The sequence below is a fragment of the Sapajus apella genome, unplaced genomic scaffold (genome assembly GCF_009761245.1).
Source record: "Sapajus apella isolate SASKATOON/1434 unplaced genomic scaffold, GSC_monkey_1.0 scaffold112, whole genome shotgun sequence".
Lineage (NCBI taxonomy): Eukaryota > Metazoa > Chordata > Mammalia > Primates > Cebidae > Sapajus > Sapajus apella.
The window spans coordinates 3,328,631-3,346,429 of NW_022437052.1; the positions used below are offsets into that span (position 1 = coordinate 3,328,631).

At 52.8% G+C, this 17,799-nt stretch overlaps 1 protein-coding gene and 1 long non-coding RNA gene across 4 annotated transcripts in view; both read left to right on the forward strand.

The window, feature by feature from the left end:
- The window catches only part of MAD1L1 (mitotic arrest deficient 1 like 1), a 501,873-nt gene that overhangs the window by 187,932 nt on the left and 296,142 nt on the right, over positions 1-17,799 (forward strand). The window lies entirely within an intron of this gene.
- LOC116537601 lies at positions 517-16,096 on the forward strand. Its single transcript, XR_004263212.1, has 2 exons — positions 517-1,294; positions 1,326-16,096. It is a non-coding gene; the product is annotated as an uncharacterized LOC116537601 (long non-coding RNA).

Consider the following 17,799-nt stretch of genomic DNA (forward strand, 5'->3'; position numbering starts at 1 on the left):
AAACAGGGAATAATAACAGCTGCTACCCGGGAGCTTCTGTGAGGTTCAAGTGAGACACTGCGAGTGAAGCCCCAGCGCAGTGCATGGTAAGGGCAGATGCTGGATAACACTGACTGCTCTCATCATCCCCGTCATCATTCATCATCGTGATTACAGAGGAGAAAGCTGAACCCTGCAGCCCTGACGGGGTCCTAACAGGCCCACTCCTGCCACCAGCCCTTTCCAAAGCATAGCCTTATTTCCGGCAAAGCAGAGAAGTGGCAAAGAGCAGGGCCTCACACAGCCCCACACGTCCATGTACAAGCTTCCCAGCCCTGTTCTTCAAGAGCCCTCAGAGCACGCCAGCCTGTTCCACTCCAGACCTGAAAGATGACAGCACGGCCACTGGCTGCGCCACGAAGGACTGCTGCCTCCTGTCCCTGCAGCCTCCACCCACGGCGGAGCTGGGGAAGCCAAACTGTGGGGTGCTTGGGTCCCTAAAGGCCAAGGATACTAAGAAGGCCCAACAAGGGCATGGAGGCTACAGGACAGCCCCAGGCACCCTGTGTAAAAGGTGAGCAGAGGGCACACCAGATCCACCCAGTGATTCTGAACAGCACGCCCTGTCCTCAGCCCCACAACCAGGAGCTGCATTCTCAAATTCAAAGAGCCAAAACCAAGGCTCAAGCACAAACCGGGCCAGGCTCCCCCGCACTGCCATGATACTCCTATCCCAAGGTCAAGAGGACCAGGGGCTCTGACAGGCTCTGCTCACACCAGTGACTGATGACACCCTACCTGTCTACAGCTAAATAAAGGGAGAAACACATAGGAGGCGGGGTTTGATGGTTCTGACCCAACCCCCAGGCCAAAATGCAGGCAAGCACCCCGCCCTCCTAGAACGGCTTACTGTCAGTGCCCTGTAGGCTACTCCTCTGCCCACCGAGAGCCCTGCCTGTCCCCAGCTCCACAACCAACCCCGATCGTTTGTCACAGCACCATGTCCCATGGATTGCCCAGAGCTGCTACACCAGGCGTGTTATCAATGTCACCCCGCTTAATCCTCAAGCATCCCCACAGATACTCTCTATGGTGAAACAGAATTCCAGTGCAGCACCTGAGTAAACCCACATAAAGCTAACCAGCAGGCTCCTCAAAACCCTGGAAAGCGGGAAGTCCCACTCTGAGAGTTCCGGAAGCTTCTTGCCTCTACAAACTCCAGCCCCAAGATCAGGATGCAGCACAGGTGCCACCACTGGGCTTTCAGCCTCCAGTCTAAGAACCCACAAACATGGAGATAGAAACTCCAGTCCAGGTTATAGCAGCACTTAGAAACTCCAGTCCAGCTTACAGCAAGCAGTGCTTAGAACTGTGCTTCACCAGTACAAGGGTCAGAACCACAACTCAATGTTATGAAAATCCCCTCTTGCTCCAGCAGATACCTCCAAGATAGGATGCCATTTCCCTTCCTCAAATGAGGCACTCAGTGGCTTCCTACTCGGCACCTGCTCACTGCAGGATGATCTGATTTTCTGCCCGGGTTTCATAGCAAGTTCACCTCCCTTGGCTGCCTTCACTGCCTCAGAGCTCTTCTGGGTAGGAGAGCTCTCGGTGCTTCCCCAGCCTGAAACAGGCTGGAACGCTACTGCAGTAACTATGGAGAGAAAAGGACGCAAACTTCAACGAAGGCAGCCACAGCAGGAACTCCAAAGAGGAGACCGACCCACACAGGACGCTGAGGTACCTACTGGCTTCTGGCTTGGTGGACGTGGACATGTATCACACTGGTGACAGGCGCTCTGTTCTGCACATCAGATCAGCAGATGAGGAAAGTTACACAACGCCCAGGAAGTGCATCAAGACTGTGCTGTTTTCACAGGGGCACACTATGCCAGCTGATAGGCAATATTCGTCTTCTAAAAGCCAAGCTCCTCAAAACAGGCACACAACTGACCCAGCCATCACTTTGGAAGCTCGGTCCGAGGCACTAGCATTCCAAGATCCTGCCACACGAGCCCACCCTAATGGCACTGTCACAGCAGCACTGCCCCGAAGAGGAAGCATCGGGCACTGGGCTTGCGAGAAATAGGGCAGCGGAGCTGCACCCTGAAAAGCTCCTCAGATGGCGACAACAGCATTCACTAGCAGGGACAGATGGACACGGCCAGTTTACCTAGTACAAAACACGGAACATGTATGGAGAACATGTATGGACATAAGCATGTGCCCACTGATCCGCATAGACCAGGGAAAATGCCTGGAAGCTGCCCTCATGACCCTGTGGCCTTTGCTGGACCAGGGCTCTTCAAGCTACTTTCAATGAGAAACAAACAAAAGGGACTTTAAAATGAGGCCCTCCTGGTGAAGCCCTCTCAGATCTGGGCCACCATGGCCTGACATCTTCTGCCATGCTCCCTCCTTCACGCTTATCTGAATTTCTATCTGACCACCTATAAGACTCGTAGAAATGTGCTCAGCTGTTCAACCATGCAAGGCTCCTTGACCCCACCACAGCAGGCCATGATGAACATGGTGTCTTACCACGTAAGAGGGCGGCAGCCCAGGGGACAGGCCAGAATTCAAGCGCCGAGGCCACAGCTGGACTCATCCAGACCTCAGTGGACACCGCCAGTGACGCCTGTCCTAGGGTCTGCCTCCTTCTTGGGCCTTGGAAGTGCACGAAAGGGCTGGGCACTCGATCACCAGGCCCCAGAAAGGCTTGGCTGGGAAGTATCCACCCCTCAGCAAGCAGCACCACAGAGACCCCAGGACTGCTCAGTGCCCAGGTGCAGCTGAGGAGGCTCAGACCTCACAGCAACCCAGTTGTTACCGTCAGCACCTTCTGGCTCACAGAGATAAAGAGAGGGCCAGCAAGGAGTCACATGACCAGCAAGGAGCAGACCAGCACCCCTGAGACCCTGTAGGCAAGACAGACCTGGAGCCTCAACCTCACGCCCAGAGGCGGCCTGCGCCTCTCCACTGCCCCATCCCAGGGAAGTGTCAGCAGCGTGCCTGGCGATGGGTGGCAGGGCTGTTACCAGCCCGATCTGGAGCCTGCACCTTGGCTGAAGAAGCCCCACACATCCCACGTGAAGCCAGAGCCCAGAAGCCAGCACACAGACACACACAAGAAACCAGGCTGGGACACGCCTGCGAGAACCCAGGATTTCAGGGCAGCTTCTCCCTTTGACCTCCCAGACCGGAACAGTACTGTGGCCCTCATCTCACCTCCAAGACCTCATTTCACAGAAGAGGACAGAGCACCAAGAGCTTCCATGGGGTGCCCCAAACCTCACCCTTCCCCAGGGCGGCGTTCCAGCACTCAGGGAGCCCACAGGTCCTGAGAGGCTGGCCATGGCTGGGGTTGTGAGGTCCACCTGCCCACTGCAGAGGATGCTCCCTGGAGCAGAGACCCCATTCCCAAACCAATCCCCTCATGGGCTCAATCCACATCTGTGACCACAGCAAAGGCAATGCAGGCAACGTGCAGATGGGAACGTTCCCTTCCATGTGGCCCTGGACACAGAGACGGGGCCTGCTGCTCCTGGTCGAGGCAAACAGCTTTAGAAAGCACTTCCCTGTTTGGTGGGAGAAAATTACAGGCAAGTTTCCTTTCCCTTAACAGTTCATTGTGTTTCATTTCCAAAGTGAAATGAAGAGGATCGCCTGGTAAAATGTTAAAGCTTTAATTTCAAATCACTTCTAATGCCCGTTTCATCTGACAGTGGCTTTGAAAGCAAAAGGCAATTTTTATCATTTGAGGTTTTTAAGTAAATTGATGTGATTATGTCCAACACAACCAGATGCTTCTAAAAGCCAATTTTCAAAGTGACATCAGCCCCCCAAATAAGAAATCTCCTTCTGGCTATTAATAAATTATTAAAACACTGTCCGCAGGAGAATGAGGATGAGCTTGATCATCAATGGCAAACAGGCGGGCTTCAGACTCTCCACACAGACCCACAGCCTGGTCAGCCATGCAGTACACAGAGGTCCCCGGGCCCCGCTGCATGCCCTTCCCTCTGCCCCAAGCCCTTGCCACTGCCCAGCAGCCCCATAGGTTCCACCAGACAGGCTCAGTCCCTCATGGTAACTCCATCTTCAGCAGGAGCAGGCATAAGACTCAGTTCTGGCCAAGGAGGCATAAGGGGCACATACTGGCAGTGGGGGTCCTAGGAAAGGCTTTCTTGTGCAGAAAAGATAAGAAAGAGGCCTCTCCTTTCCGCCTCTGGGTATGATGCCTGAGCCTGTATGGCCCCTCACAGCCACAATTGAAACCAGAGAAGAGCTGGGGTGTGGGATTAGAAGAAACACATGTCTGATCTTCATCCCAGGCTCCCTGAAGCCCCTGGGATTTCCTGAGTGACAGGCATGTCTCTTGCTATTCAGAGTGAGCCCCTTCCAATCACACCTCCATTCGCGCTGACGTGATGACTCAGGGTGGGCCTGCTAGTGACAGACAAGCTGTTGCCAAGACCACATGAGGACTGGCTGGGAATATCCCAACCCCATCACCCACCTCAGGGAGAGGGCAGTGGGGCCCAGAGCCGGGGCTGTGAACACCTGAACAACGCGATGGCGGAGTGCCCAGGGTTGGAGTACGCCGTGGCACTGTGAGAAGCTGCCTGGAGAGGGCAGGAAGCTCCGCACCCCTCCCCAGCCCCGGCCCTGTGTAGCTCTCCCTTGTGGCTGTTCCTGAGCTGGGTTCTGCACAGTGAACCAAGAATGGAAAGTCACACACTATTCTGTGTTCTGTAAGTCATCATAGAGAACTTAAAAAACCTGGGGACAGCCCGGCCCTGACCCAGCCCTGCACCAGGGGACAGGCCGGCCTGCGACCCAGCCCTGCACCAGGGGGACAGCCCGGCCCCCGACCCAGCCGTGCACCAGGAGACAGCCCAGCCCTGACCCAGCCCTGTACCACGGGACAGCCTGGCCTCTGACCCAGCCCTACACCAGGGGATAGCCCGGCCCCCGACCCAGCCCTGTACCAGGGGGACAGCCTGGCCCCCAACCCAGCCCTGCACCAGGGGACAGCCCGGCCTGCAACCCAGCCCTGCACCAGGAGATAGCCCAGCCCTGACTCAGCCCTGCACCAGGAGATAGCCCAGCCCTGACTCAGCCCTGTACCAGGAGATAGCCCAGCCCTGACCCAGCCCTGCACCAGGGGACAGCCTTTGAGGCTCCTGGTCTGTCTCTAGAATAGGCCCATATGGCATCTGCTTTCCTGTGGTAGTTTCAATGCAGATGCTCGCATGTGCCTGCCTTGTTCTTTGGTGAAGGCTGCTCTGGTCCGTCTGGTTAGTGTGGAACCTTAGGAAAACCATCTCTCTTCTGAGTCAGTTTTTTCTTCTGTAGGATAGACCCAGTGAGCGGTTTTTCAGCGAAATGTCAGGGACATCCCTGTGCCTGGGGTCTGGCACCACACACTTTAACCTTGACCCTTCAGTGAGTCAGGTGCCCCAAAGCACACCACTTGAGGTGACAGGGAACAGGCCTGTGCCGTACTCACAGCGTGCGGTCTACCTGCAGGCCTGTGGTGGCTGCCCTAGAGACCCTGGCTTGGCTGGTGGCCTCTGCCTGTCCTTTTGGTTCTCATTCCCCCTCTCTTCTTGAGTGGGACTTTGGCAGGAAAAGAGGGCTTGGCGGCACCAGCCCTGAGAGCTGGGCCACACGGAGGAGCTGGGCCTTCCCGAGGTTGTTGGTGTGGTGCCTGCCTGCAGTGCCCAGACTTGGACGTGAGATGGTGCATGTGGCATGTGCAACCGCTCGCTCCTCTGTGCTCAGCTTAGAACCTCCTCGAGGGGCCTCCTCAGCAGGGATAGGGGGGTGCCAGGCCTATACATTTTGTGGCCAATTAGAGGGAGAGATAGAAGTAGGGGGCATGGCATGGAGAGGCCTGGGTGAGCGGGCGTCTGTCTCAGGGCCTCCCTCCCTCACGCGGTGCCTTCTTGTTCCTCTGATAATTTCCTGATCGGGGCTAGTGAAGCCCGGGGTTGGTGGATGTGGACCCCAGGTACCTGTCCTGCCAATGCAGGGTTCTCTGTGGCCCCCCAGTATGGTCTGGGGACCTGTCTGAGACAACATCATGTTTCAGGCTGCAGCTGCCTGCTGGACCTGAGATTAAGCCTTGTCTCTCCTGAGAGGGGGTCCAGCCCGCCCTGGCTCCAGGGGAAAGCCTGGGTCATCAGCAGACAAGGCCAAGGGTCTTGGCTGTACCCTCCAGCACGTGGTGGCTGCTTGGCTTGGAGGGGTCCCCGAAGGCGGGCACTGGCTGGCCCTGTAGGGGTGCAGACAGGCTTTGGCAAGGCCAGCCCTGCTCTAGTGGATGTCTGACCCTGCTCCCTCCCCAGGCAGAGCCCTCAAGGCAAAAAAAACCACACACTCTTCCATGGCTGGGCCGGTTCAGCCTCTGCTGCCGCTGGGCTCTGGGGTCTGCCTGGGTGCCCCCGCCTGCTGCTTCAGCCAGCTTGTGTTGCCTCTTTCAGCAAGATGAGCTGCCGTTAATATTTCACACCCAGACGGTTTCCCTGCATGTTTTGCATTTCCATATTTAAAATGGCATTTACATATTCATGAATTTTTAAATAAGTTTTTATTGTTAAGGGATGTGGAAGTGGATGAAATGTGAAACTCCCCCTTTTATTCAAGTACTAGAAAAAATTTCATCCCCAATGCAATCACTTTCTAAGTGGTTAGTTCTGTGGCAGTTGCGTAGATTGTTCTGGAAGCCGGTGGGTCATAGGGCCACGGAGCCACCCTTTCTGGCATGTAGAGACTGGTGCTTGCTGTCAGCATTGCTTCCCACCTGAGGTCGGGCATGGAGACCTGGTCACTCCTTGGGGTTTCTTCTGGTGGGGGCCTGGCCTTGCACTGGGATGCGGGGCTGGCTCCCACCCACACCCATGGCTCTTCTTTTGGAGGAAATGTCCAAGGCAGACGAGGCTTTTCATTTTGGAAGTGGCTGAGCCAGGGATGCCTGGCTCCTCTTCTCCTTTCTCCCCAGTCACTCGGCGTCTCTGCCCTGGTTGGCCTATTGCTCCTGGCTCTGTGGCTGCGGCCAGAGCCTCAGAGGGTCAGTAAGCCTGGTGCACTCTCCGATTCTGAGGGGTAGAGGGTGGCACCAGCCCCCTTCACTCTTCAGGGTCCTTTGAGGGTTTTGTGTAAGAACATGTGTGGGGCAGATGGGGGCTGTTGGAGGGGTGCTGGAGTTACTGTTTTAGGTTTGGGCACTGATGAATGTGGCTGAGCCTTTGCCTCCGGTACACTGGCCTGGGGGAGGCCCAGGGAAAGCCACCAAGGAATGACAAGAGTGGGAGGCCCTGGGAGAGGTGTCCACAGGGGCCTCCTAGGCCAGGAGGCTGTGTGAGCTGATCTGGAGCCAAGCACAGGTCACAGAGGGAGGCAGTGGAGGAGTTGAGGGCTTTGGAAGCCACAGGAGCGTAGCCCTGGCCACTTGGCCCATGGCGTGCCATGCCGCAGTGGAGCAGGGCAAGTGCTGTGGGGGTCCAAATAATAGACCATAAAAACAGGGAAACTGAGGCCCACACCAGGGGAAGAGACTCCACCCTGGGCGATGGATGGAGTCAAACCTACGGCACAGATTTTTCTGATCTCTATTGTTATTTACTTCTTAATATTTTTAGGCGTAAAATTATTTTTTATCATTTCAGGCCTAAATAGCCCACAAAACCTTAGGCTCGAGGATCAGGGGAAAGTGTGGTCTGAACTGCAACTGACATCTCCACACAGAGCCCCTCACACTGGCCTTTGCTGGAGTGATCTGGGCAGGGTCTCCCAAAGCCTGGCTGCCTTTTCAAAGGACAGCGACTGGTTTTCTCTGTGGCTGTGGGAGTTCTCAGCAGTCTGCCTTTGGCCCCAGCCCCTGGCAGCTTCCCCTAGCATAAGTATTGTGTTTTCCATACTCTCAGGGCACTGGGTTATTGGTGGTAGCTGGTTCCTCCTGAGACGAGAGGCAGGACACAGCTCAAGGCTGTGGCCCCTGGGGGCATGACCAGGGGAGTCACCCTTACTGCTGAGGGTGGGGACATCTTGGTGTGCAGCCCGGGCTGCCAGCTGACCTGTCTTGGCAAGCCCTGGACTGAAGCTTGTGAGCTTGGAGGGAGGGTGGTCCTGTGAGCTGGTGGCGGGGAGGAAAGTGGGGGTGCGGGGAGGGTGGTCCCATCGGTTTCTGTGAGTACACCGCTGGCTCAGGGGTTCGGGCGTGTGCTCCCCTTGGCGGCCAGGGGGCTAAGGCTGTGGCTGTGGTGTAGGGTGCTTCTTGGGGGTTGGGCCCTCCTTAACAGTCCTCGCCCTGTCTAGGTGGACTGGCCACTCAGGAGGCTGAGGCAGCCTCGCCTGCTAGTCCTTCTTGCTGCCGGCCTCGGTGCTGGAGTGTTTCTTCGGAGGAAGCCTGCCTGTTCGGCTGGGAGCTTGGGCCTCCCCAGTGCATGTTGACCCCAGCTGAGAGGTGTTCTCCTTGCTTCTCCTGCTTTTCATCTAGAAAATCAGGCCCAAGACTCTTGCTTTGCAAGATGAGTGGAGAATTGGGAGATTTCAGAAGTTCCTGACATCAAGCAGGTGCTTAGGGAATGGCGGCTTTATTTGTAAGAGTGGGATCTGTGGGGTCTGTAGAGGGCCCCGTCACTGGTCCTGCTCACTTGACCCCTGAGCCTTTCTTTCTCGTCTGTATTGGAGTCAATTCTACCCTTGATAGATTTCTTTGAAGGGTACTTGCAGCCTTCCTGTGGGAGGGCTGAGGAGTGCTGGCCTTCCTCTTAGCACTTGCTTGGCCCCTGGGTATGGGGTTCTCAGAGTGAGGTGCTGCAGGCGACGACAGCGAGGCCTTTGGGAGGGGAAGAGTCCATCTGCTGCCTCCCCGCAGGCCAACTTATCTTAACAGGCCAGAAGTTTGTGTCTGGCACGAGTCTGGGGATTCATGCCCCAAATCCCCACCTCTTAATGTGCCTTTCCTTCAGTTCTGTCAATAGGACCTGTTTTCCATCCTCTCCTTGCTGAAGTGCTTATCTCCCCAGGCCACTTGGTCTGGTGCTCGCCTCTCCATGGTTCTGAAGGCGCCTCACTTCATTAGGCTGAGTGGCTCTGGACTAAGTGCACCTGCAGAGGTGACAGCCCCCACTGCCTGCCTCTACTGAGCACTGCTGCAGCCAGGACGGTGGCTGGGGAGCATGTCCCCTGGGGCAGCAGATGCATCCCCTTCCTATCTCCTTCCCTTTGAACCCTGTACGTACCCCTGCATCCTCTCATCCTCTTTAGCAAGTTAAAAAAAAGCTGGCATTTCCTCCCACTCCAGGAAACACTTTGTAGCAGCAGTCTCAGCCTGCGATGTTGGGCTGCCTGGTGGCAGTGAGAGCGCAGCGTGGGTGCGTACCCAGAGGAAGGGCCCAGGACTCATGGCTCTGTGCTCGGATTGTGAGCTGGCCTGTGCCATCAGCACAGAAATCTGTTGTCATATTGGTGTTGCGCCCTCTCATAGTTGCCCCACGTGTCCGCCTCCTGCTTGGCACCCCCTCTGTGGAGCTTCAGGGCTGGAGGAGCACAATTCAGAAACCGCTGGTCAGGAGACCTTTCCTGGAGAAGTTCCTGTTCTGGTTGTGGATCTGGCCTGTGTGGGAGCCCGAGGTGGCATCTTTGAGGTGACTTGGGACTGCTGGGAAAGCTCTCTTTCTCCTGGCAGAGGTTTTCAGGCACTGCCATGGCACGAGCCTGTTTATACCTGGGACCAGAGTGGGCGTGTGCAAGCCACAGAAGGGAAGAAGGAAACAGCATGGGTCTGTCACTCACATGGGCCGAGCAGAGTGGTAACGTTTCTGCCGTTTGTGACATTTCTATTAGAGGGCAGAATATTCCTGACCTCAGCTCCCTAGATCAGAAAACGGCATTTGGAGAGCTGTATACGTTTGAGAAGAGGGTGTCAGGGTCAGTTCTGTCCTTTGAAAGCAAACATCTTTGTTGGCCCCCAGAAGGTGGTAGTAGAATCTAGATTTCCTCAAACATTTGGAGAAAAAACAAAAATGACTACTATTTGAATGTTGTTGGTTGTTGCTTTAAGAAGGGAATAGGGAGATGGGAGAAGGGCCCTTGCTTGGGTTCTCCCTAGGTCTTTTGCTGCCCTGAGCTTCTGTTTCCTTGCTTATTTAGAAGGGGTTTGCGTGAGCGTAGCCCCAGGAGAGCAGCCCACACCCCATAGCGGGAGCCTAGTGCAGGGCCAGGGCTACCAGGAACTGCTATCTGGGGAGGCTCCCCAGTCATTGAGGCCTTCTCTCTCACTCCTGGCCCTGCTGAGCCCAGGGCATCATCAATGGACTTGGAAGCATCCTCTTATGAACGCTCTTCTTGAGTTTCCTGGTAACTTCCTGTGAACTTCGTAAGTTCTGAGCCAAGAGCTTCCTTAGCCTTGACGCTGGCCGCTGCTGGCCCCTTTCCATGCCCAAGCCCAGGAAAACACATGCATCGATTCTTGGTGTGTGGGTGTGGAGAGCAATTCCAATGTCATCAGGTGATTTGAGTACGCTTTCCTTCCTTGTTTGGCAGAGCATAAAATCAGTCTCCAGCCCTCCCACGGTGGCCTCCACTGCTCAGCCCCAGGAGATGCCAGGAGATGGGGTGGCCCCCACTGCGGAGTGCACCTGGCTCAGGGTCTGCTTGTGGAGAAGTGTGGCTTCTGGAAGGGGCAGGCTTTGGGCTGGTGAGTGGACCTGGTCTGAGGGAGGGTGCTGGTGTTGCCAGCATCCTGAGCTTGAGGTGGTGCCATGGACCTGGAAGGGTCTCTGGACCCTGTTAGGAAACTGGGTAAGAGAATAGGAACAAAGAAACATCCGCTTGCTAGACACCTGTGGGTACCAGGCACGCCACACGTATCCCCCTGCCCTGGCACTGACCCTGCACACTGGCGGGGGGGGGGGCCTCTCACTTTGTCTCGGTTTCCCCAAGGTTGTGGAGCTCCTCAGCCTAGAGTCTGCTTGTGAGCTCAGGGCTGGCTGTCTCCTAAGCCTGTGCCCTTTAACCACGTTGCCTCTCATTGGGCAATGCTTTTTCAAGCTTGGTCAATCACAGGTCACTTCCTCAGAGCACGAGGCTTCTGATGCTGACGCTTTTTTAAATACTGTGGCTGAGAAACGCTGTTGCGCAGAGTCTATAGGAGGAGCAGTGTTGATGTTGCTCTGACTGGCGGTGCTGGTCAGCATGGGACAAGTGCGGGTTCCTGTTTCTGCCTCATTGTGCTTAGAGTAGACATAGGGGCTCCAGGGGAAGGAAGGCTGTGACCACTGCCCTGAAGGAGCTTTCCCCCTGTCTGGGAAGAGAAACCAGAAGTGAATCCCTTAGAGGACTGGAGAGCGTTGGGCTACCTGGTCTTGATCATGGCCATGCTTCCCACATGCCTTGCTGCTTATGAATTATATGGAGAAACTAGCCTGAAAATGGAGATCCTGGGGCTCACCTGCAGAGGCTTAGATTTAGGGCTCTTTGCTGAGGCCATTGCTTCCTTCATGAGTGGACTTTTCCCTTGGGCCTAGGATGTGGGCTCACATGTCACCATGAGAGGTGGTGGGCACGAGTCCTGCACAGCTCTGTGAGAGGCGGCGAGAGCTGGTGGGTAATTGTCCTGAGCATCGCTGTGAGAGCAGGGGGAGGGGGGCAAGAGTCCCACACTTGCCCACCACCTGCACCTTCCTCTGCAGCAGCATTGCCCTCACTTGTTGGTCTAGGCCTTTTAAACAATAAACAATTATCTATCAGTATTTACTGTCTTTGGAAATTAAAATTAAAACATTATTTACAATTTATAACCTCATTAAAAACAATTCATTATCAGTTGACAAAATATATTTATGAAAAATGTATTTTCTAACACAAAATGAGATATAGTGAGAGGAATGGTATTGTTTTTTTATTTTCCACAAATCTCTTCAGTGTCTGGTGAAATAGAAGACAGAGGCTTCTCGTGTCTGTGTCTGTTTCCATCTGCTGTGGTCTCTTCTGAGTCTGTGGAATAAGTCTGGCTCCACATGGGTGTGCAGTTGGAGGAAGGAGGGCCTGGTGGCCTGAGGGCCCCCCACCCACATGCTCTGCTCAGCCTTGCTTGCTGGGTGGCTGCAGGGCTGAAGGTAGGAGCATTCGCTGTTCCTTGATACCGTTCATGGTTAGTCCCACCTTTCTGGGTAGTGTTTGTTCAAAATTCTGATTAGAGTGTAGGGGGCATTTTGTGTTTGTTGAACATGAACATCATTAGTGAACATTAGTCATTGACTGTCTGGGAAGGTTTCCTCAGTTGTGGTTTTTCTGGAAAAGGTGTGACTTGTGTATCCTAGAAAAGGCCCAATTTGCAGCATTCTGGGCGGTTGAAGGAGGATGGCTCAGCCTGTAAACGGCAGAGCTGACTTCCTTTAGGCGTTCTTGCCCTAGATGAGCAGCAGGGGTGGCCCCGGGGCCTGGAGATTGCGCCCAACTGATTTCTGGTGGAGCCAAGAACTTGGGCAGCCACAAGATGCTCTCTGGGAACCCCACAGATCTAAGACTAGTCCCTAATAAGAGAGGGTGGCCTCCCCAGAGAGTGTGTGCAGCTGCTGGACACACATGGGCTCTAGTGACCGGTCCTGTTTAAATGGGCAGATTTTTCTTTTTGTTGTCATAGAGAAACTAATTTCTTATTACCTGTCAGCTATTTTCTTCTTTAAACCAAATAAGAAACTGGAAGCTTTCTCACTAAGATCAGGCACGAGACAAGGAGTCCCACTCACTGTTCCTATTCACTGTCGTACTGGAAGTCCTAGCTAGTGCAGTAAGACAAGAAGAGGGAATAAAGGAAGGAATAAATAAAACTGTCTTTGTTTGAAGATGACATGATCATCTATGTAGAAAATTCTAAGAACAAAAGAACTTGTAGAATAATGCATGGTGAGAACAGGGTTGCAGGATGCATGGGTAATACACACCTGTCAGCTGCTTTCCTGCATACCAGCAATGAGCAGAGGGAATTTGAAATCAAAACACAGTACCATTTACATTAGCACCAAAAGATGCCTTAGACACACAGGCCTGTATAGGATATGTGTGAGGAAATCACAAGACCCTGATGAAAGAAATCAAAGGTGTAAATAAATGCAGGGCATTCTATGTTCATGGATAGGAGGACTCAGTATAAATGCAGAGGCATTCTATATTCATGGATAGGAGAACTCAGTATAAATGCAGAGACAGTCTGTGTTTATGGATGGGAGGACTCACTATTATCAAGGTGTCAGTTCTTCCTAATTCTCTCTAGAGGTTTCATGCAGTCCCAGTCAGAATCCCAGCAAGTTATTTTTGTGGATACCAACAGATTCTAAAGTTTTTATGGGAAGGTAAAGGTGGCAATGCCTAGCACAACACTGAATAACAAAGTCAGAAGATTGACACTCCCCGACTTCAAGACTTAATGTAAAACCACAGTCATCAAGACAGTGTAATGTTGATGAGAGAATGGACAAATAGGTCTGTGGAACAGGTTGGAGAGCCTCAAAATAGACCTCCACAGATATAGTCGGCTGATCGTGTGCAGCAGAGCAAAGGCAGCTCAGAGGAGAATGGTTTTTTCAGCAAATGGTGCTGGCACAGTGAAACAGCCACAGGGAAAAACCTAGACACAGACCTTACATCTTTCACAAAAATCAACTCAGAATGGGTCACACACCTAAGTGTAAAGCACAGCACTTTAAAACTCGTAGAAGATAACAAGAGAAATATCTAGCTGACCTTTGATTTGGCAGTGACTTTTCATATACAACACCAAATGCACAATCTGTGAAAGAATTGATGAGCTGGACATCATTAAAATTAGAAATTGCTGCTCTCTGCAAAGGAAACTGTCGAGAATAAAAAGAGAAGCCACAAATGGAGAAAATATTTTTCATTGTCATGCAAAAGACACATCTGATAAGGGCTGTTATCCAAATCATACAAAGAACTCTTCAAACTCAGTGGTGAGGAAACAGACCACTCAAATAAAAGATGGATGAGATCTGAACAGGTGCCTCACCAAAGCAGAGATACAGGTGATGGAGAAGCATGTGAGGAGATGCTCAGCATTGCATGCCATTAGGGAGTGAAAGCACCCAGATCTCACCATATGTGCTTAGAACGTGGTCGGCAGCAAATGCTGGTGGGACATGGAGCAACAGGAACTCTTGCCATTGCTGTGGGAATCCAAAATGGTGCTGCAGCCACTTTGAAGGTAGTTTGGCAGCTGCTTAGAAAAGGAAACATTCTGTACAGTCTAGCTCTGTGCCCCTTGGAAGTTGTCCAAGTGCGTTGAAAACTTATTTTCACACACAAACCTGCACATGAGTGTTTCTGGTAGCTTTATTCATAATCACCAAAATGTGGAAGTGACCGAGATGTCTGTCTCAGTCTGTTTTTGTGTTGTTATAAAGGAATATGTGAGTCTGGGTAATTTATAAATAAGAGGCTTTTTTGGCTCAAGGTCCTGCAAGAAGCATGGCGTCAGCACCTGGCTTCTGGTGAGGGCCTCAGGCTGCCTCCATTCGTGGTGAGAGAGGGGAGCTGGCACCACATGGTGAGGAGGAAGGAGGAACGCAGGGAGACACCAGGCTTCCTGTGACAATTAGCTCTCCTGGGAACCGATCAAGTGAGGACTGCTATTTAGCATGAGCCATCATGAGCCCCCATGGCCCAAAACCCTCCTCTCAGGCCCTGCTTCCAACCCTGGGGATCAGATGTCAGCCTGAGATTTGGAGGGGTCAGGAACCACATGGTAACAGTGTCCTTCCATAGGTGAATGGATAAACGGTGGTATGTCCGATAGAATACTATTCTGTGCTAAAAAGAAATGAGCTAGCAAGCTGTGAAAAGACTTGGAAGAACCTTAAATGTATATTGCAGAGTGAAAGAGGACGATCCGCAAAGGTGGTGTACTGTGGGATTTCTACTCCATGATATACAGGAAAAGACAACTGTGGACACAGTAAAAAGTAAAAAGTGGTTGCCAGGGATGGATGGGAGGGATGCATAGGCAGACCCAGACAGTTTTTAGGCAATGAACCGACTCTGCACGTGGCTATGATGATGGACACGCTGTCTTATGCCAGGGTGAACCCACTCTACTCTGCACATGGCTGTGATGGTGGACACGCTGTCTCACGCAGGAGTGAATTGACTCTGCCTGAGGCCATGATAGTGGACGCAGCCTCATGCAAGAGTGAACCCATTCTACTGTGCATGTGGCCCTGATGGTGGACACACTCTCTTAGGCGGGAGTGAACCTACTCTACTCTGCATGTGGCCCTGATGGTGGACACACACACTCAAGCGGGAGTGAACCCACTCTATTCTGCATGTGGCCCTGATGGTGGACACACACTCTCAAGTGGGAGTGAACCCACTCTACTCTGCACGTGGCCGTGATGATAAACACGCTCTCTCATGTGGTAGTGAACCCACTCTACTTTGCATGTGGCAATGATGGTGGACATGCAGTCTCACGTGGGAGTGAACTCACTCTCCTCTGCATGTGGCCCTGATGATGAACACTCTCTCACGCGGGAATGAACCCACTCTACTCTGCATGTGGCTGTGATGGTGGACACACAGTCTCACACAGGAGTGAACCCATTCTATTCTGCACGTGGCTTTGATGGTGGACACGCAGTCTCATGCAGGAGTGAACCCATTCTACTCTGCATGTGGCTGTGGACAAACTCTGACGCGTGAATCAACCCACTCTACTCTGCATGTGGCTATGATGGTGGACATGCAGTCTCACACGGGAGTGAACCCATTCTACTCTGCACATGGCCGTGATGGTGGACACGCTCTTTCTTGCGGGAGTGAACCCACTCTGCACGTGGTTGTGATGGTGGACACGCAGTCTCACACAGGGACTGCAGAGATGCATTTCTCCAAACCTGAGAAGGTAAGACATGACAAGTGAGCTGCGTGTCAGCTGTGGACTTTGGTTCATAACAGCATGTCCACATCATTTCATCAGCCGTGACAAATGTACTGCAGCTGTATGTGGTGCAGGGGAATCTGCCTGGGGCTGAAGGGTAGATGAGAGCTCTCATTTCTGCTCAGTTTTTCTGTAAACCTAAAATTGCTCTAAAAAATAATGTCTGTAAATTTAAAACAAAAATTAGCAAGTAAGATGAGGCTAGAGAGAGCTGTCCCAGGGGTCAGACTGTGGAGACAAAATGCAATTGGTGCCGGCTTCCTCCTGAGTCACCCTTGCTGTCTGCATGGAGGAGAGAGACCACACTGAGCGTCAGGAGGCAGCACCTTGGTGGGTCCACAAGGCACATCATTCACTATTCTCTCCGTTAGTAACACCTGACCAGCCCCCAGGCGGCATATCATGTGTGATGGTCAGGCACTTGTTGGGAGCTCACAGGACTTGTGTGACTGCCAGTTGCTGAAAGAAGGAAGCAGGTCCCGTTTCATGACCAGAGACACCCCAGGTGTGATGGCTGTCACATTCTGCTGCCCTTCCCAGCCTGAATGGGCTGGGGTGGGAATAAGGGCTGATGGGGGCTGAAGGGCACAGAGCACCCCTGGGGAGGTGGGCCTGGAGGACACACCTTAACTGCCCTCATTGCCGCTCTCTGGATCAGAACCTGGGGGCCCAGCTGGTGCAGGCACGAATGTTCCAGCACATTTGTAAGGATGAGCTGGGAGGACTTGAGCAAGGACGCCATCAGTGTCTGCGCGAGGTCCCCTGGGACTGACGAGGCTCGTTGGGGAAGCAGAAGCAGCACTTTGAATTTTAAATTTGTTAAATTCCTTTTCCTCTCTGTCTCAGCTGTTCCCTATTTCCCTTGGAGAGCCAGGGAGGTTAGTGTCCTCTCATCTCCATACTCTGCCAATTTTACTGCCTTTCCATATTTCCTCACCATGAATGTAACTGATTTTATGATGCTTAAGCCATTTTTAACGTAGCCTCTCATCACAAGGTAGAGAAGCGAGGGGGATTGTGCCTCTCCAGACCTTAGAACATGTGTGCTTTCTGTTTTTTAAGCATTTGGGCTAAGACTGCCTTTGCAGATTCCTGAGGTACCTGGGATGAGCATGTGCCGTGTGCAGGTCCACTCCGGGGCCCGAAGAAGGCCGACACCCTGCACGTCCATCTCTTTTAGGAACTCATAGTGCAGTATTTCAACCCAAAATACTCCAAAGGGTCCAAATCTAGTTTAAAGAGAGTTTATTCAAGTGCAAGGTTCTTTGAGGACGGGCACCAAGGAAACACAGATTCCAAAGAATGGAAGTCAGTGTTCTGAAGCATGGAAGTTCGGGATCATTTATATAGACAAATTTAGGGAAGCTTAGCAGAATCTCAGCATCCTTCTGCATGAGGGCTTAATCCATCGTTAGATCTGATTCCATGCGGTGGCCTTTATCTTTCAGGGAAGGTTGATTTGGCATCCATATGGAAGATGTAGCAGGCATGGGGTCTTGTGCCATCTGGTCTGTAGGTGCAGGACAGTGAAAGAGGCAGTTAATCCATCACAAAGATTGGTGACTGGAAGTGGGAGAGATCTGGTGTGTGGTCTTTTCTAGTCACTTACGGAACAAGAATGAAGAAGAGTTGCGGATACGCCCTCCGGCTGGGTCTCCGGGGCTTAACTTTCCCCCTTGGCATAATAAACTGTGACAGTCCTGATGTTTATTTTATTTTACAAGTGGAGGGGGAAGTGGGCCCAAGATTGTGTGGGAGGCTGGTCTCAGCCAGACCTGAAGCTGATGACCTAGAGAGTTAAGCTCTGGCCTCTCAATTGCTTCCTTATTCCAGACTCCTCAGCCTGTTCATCT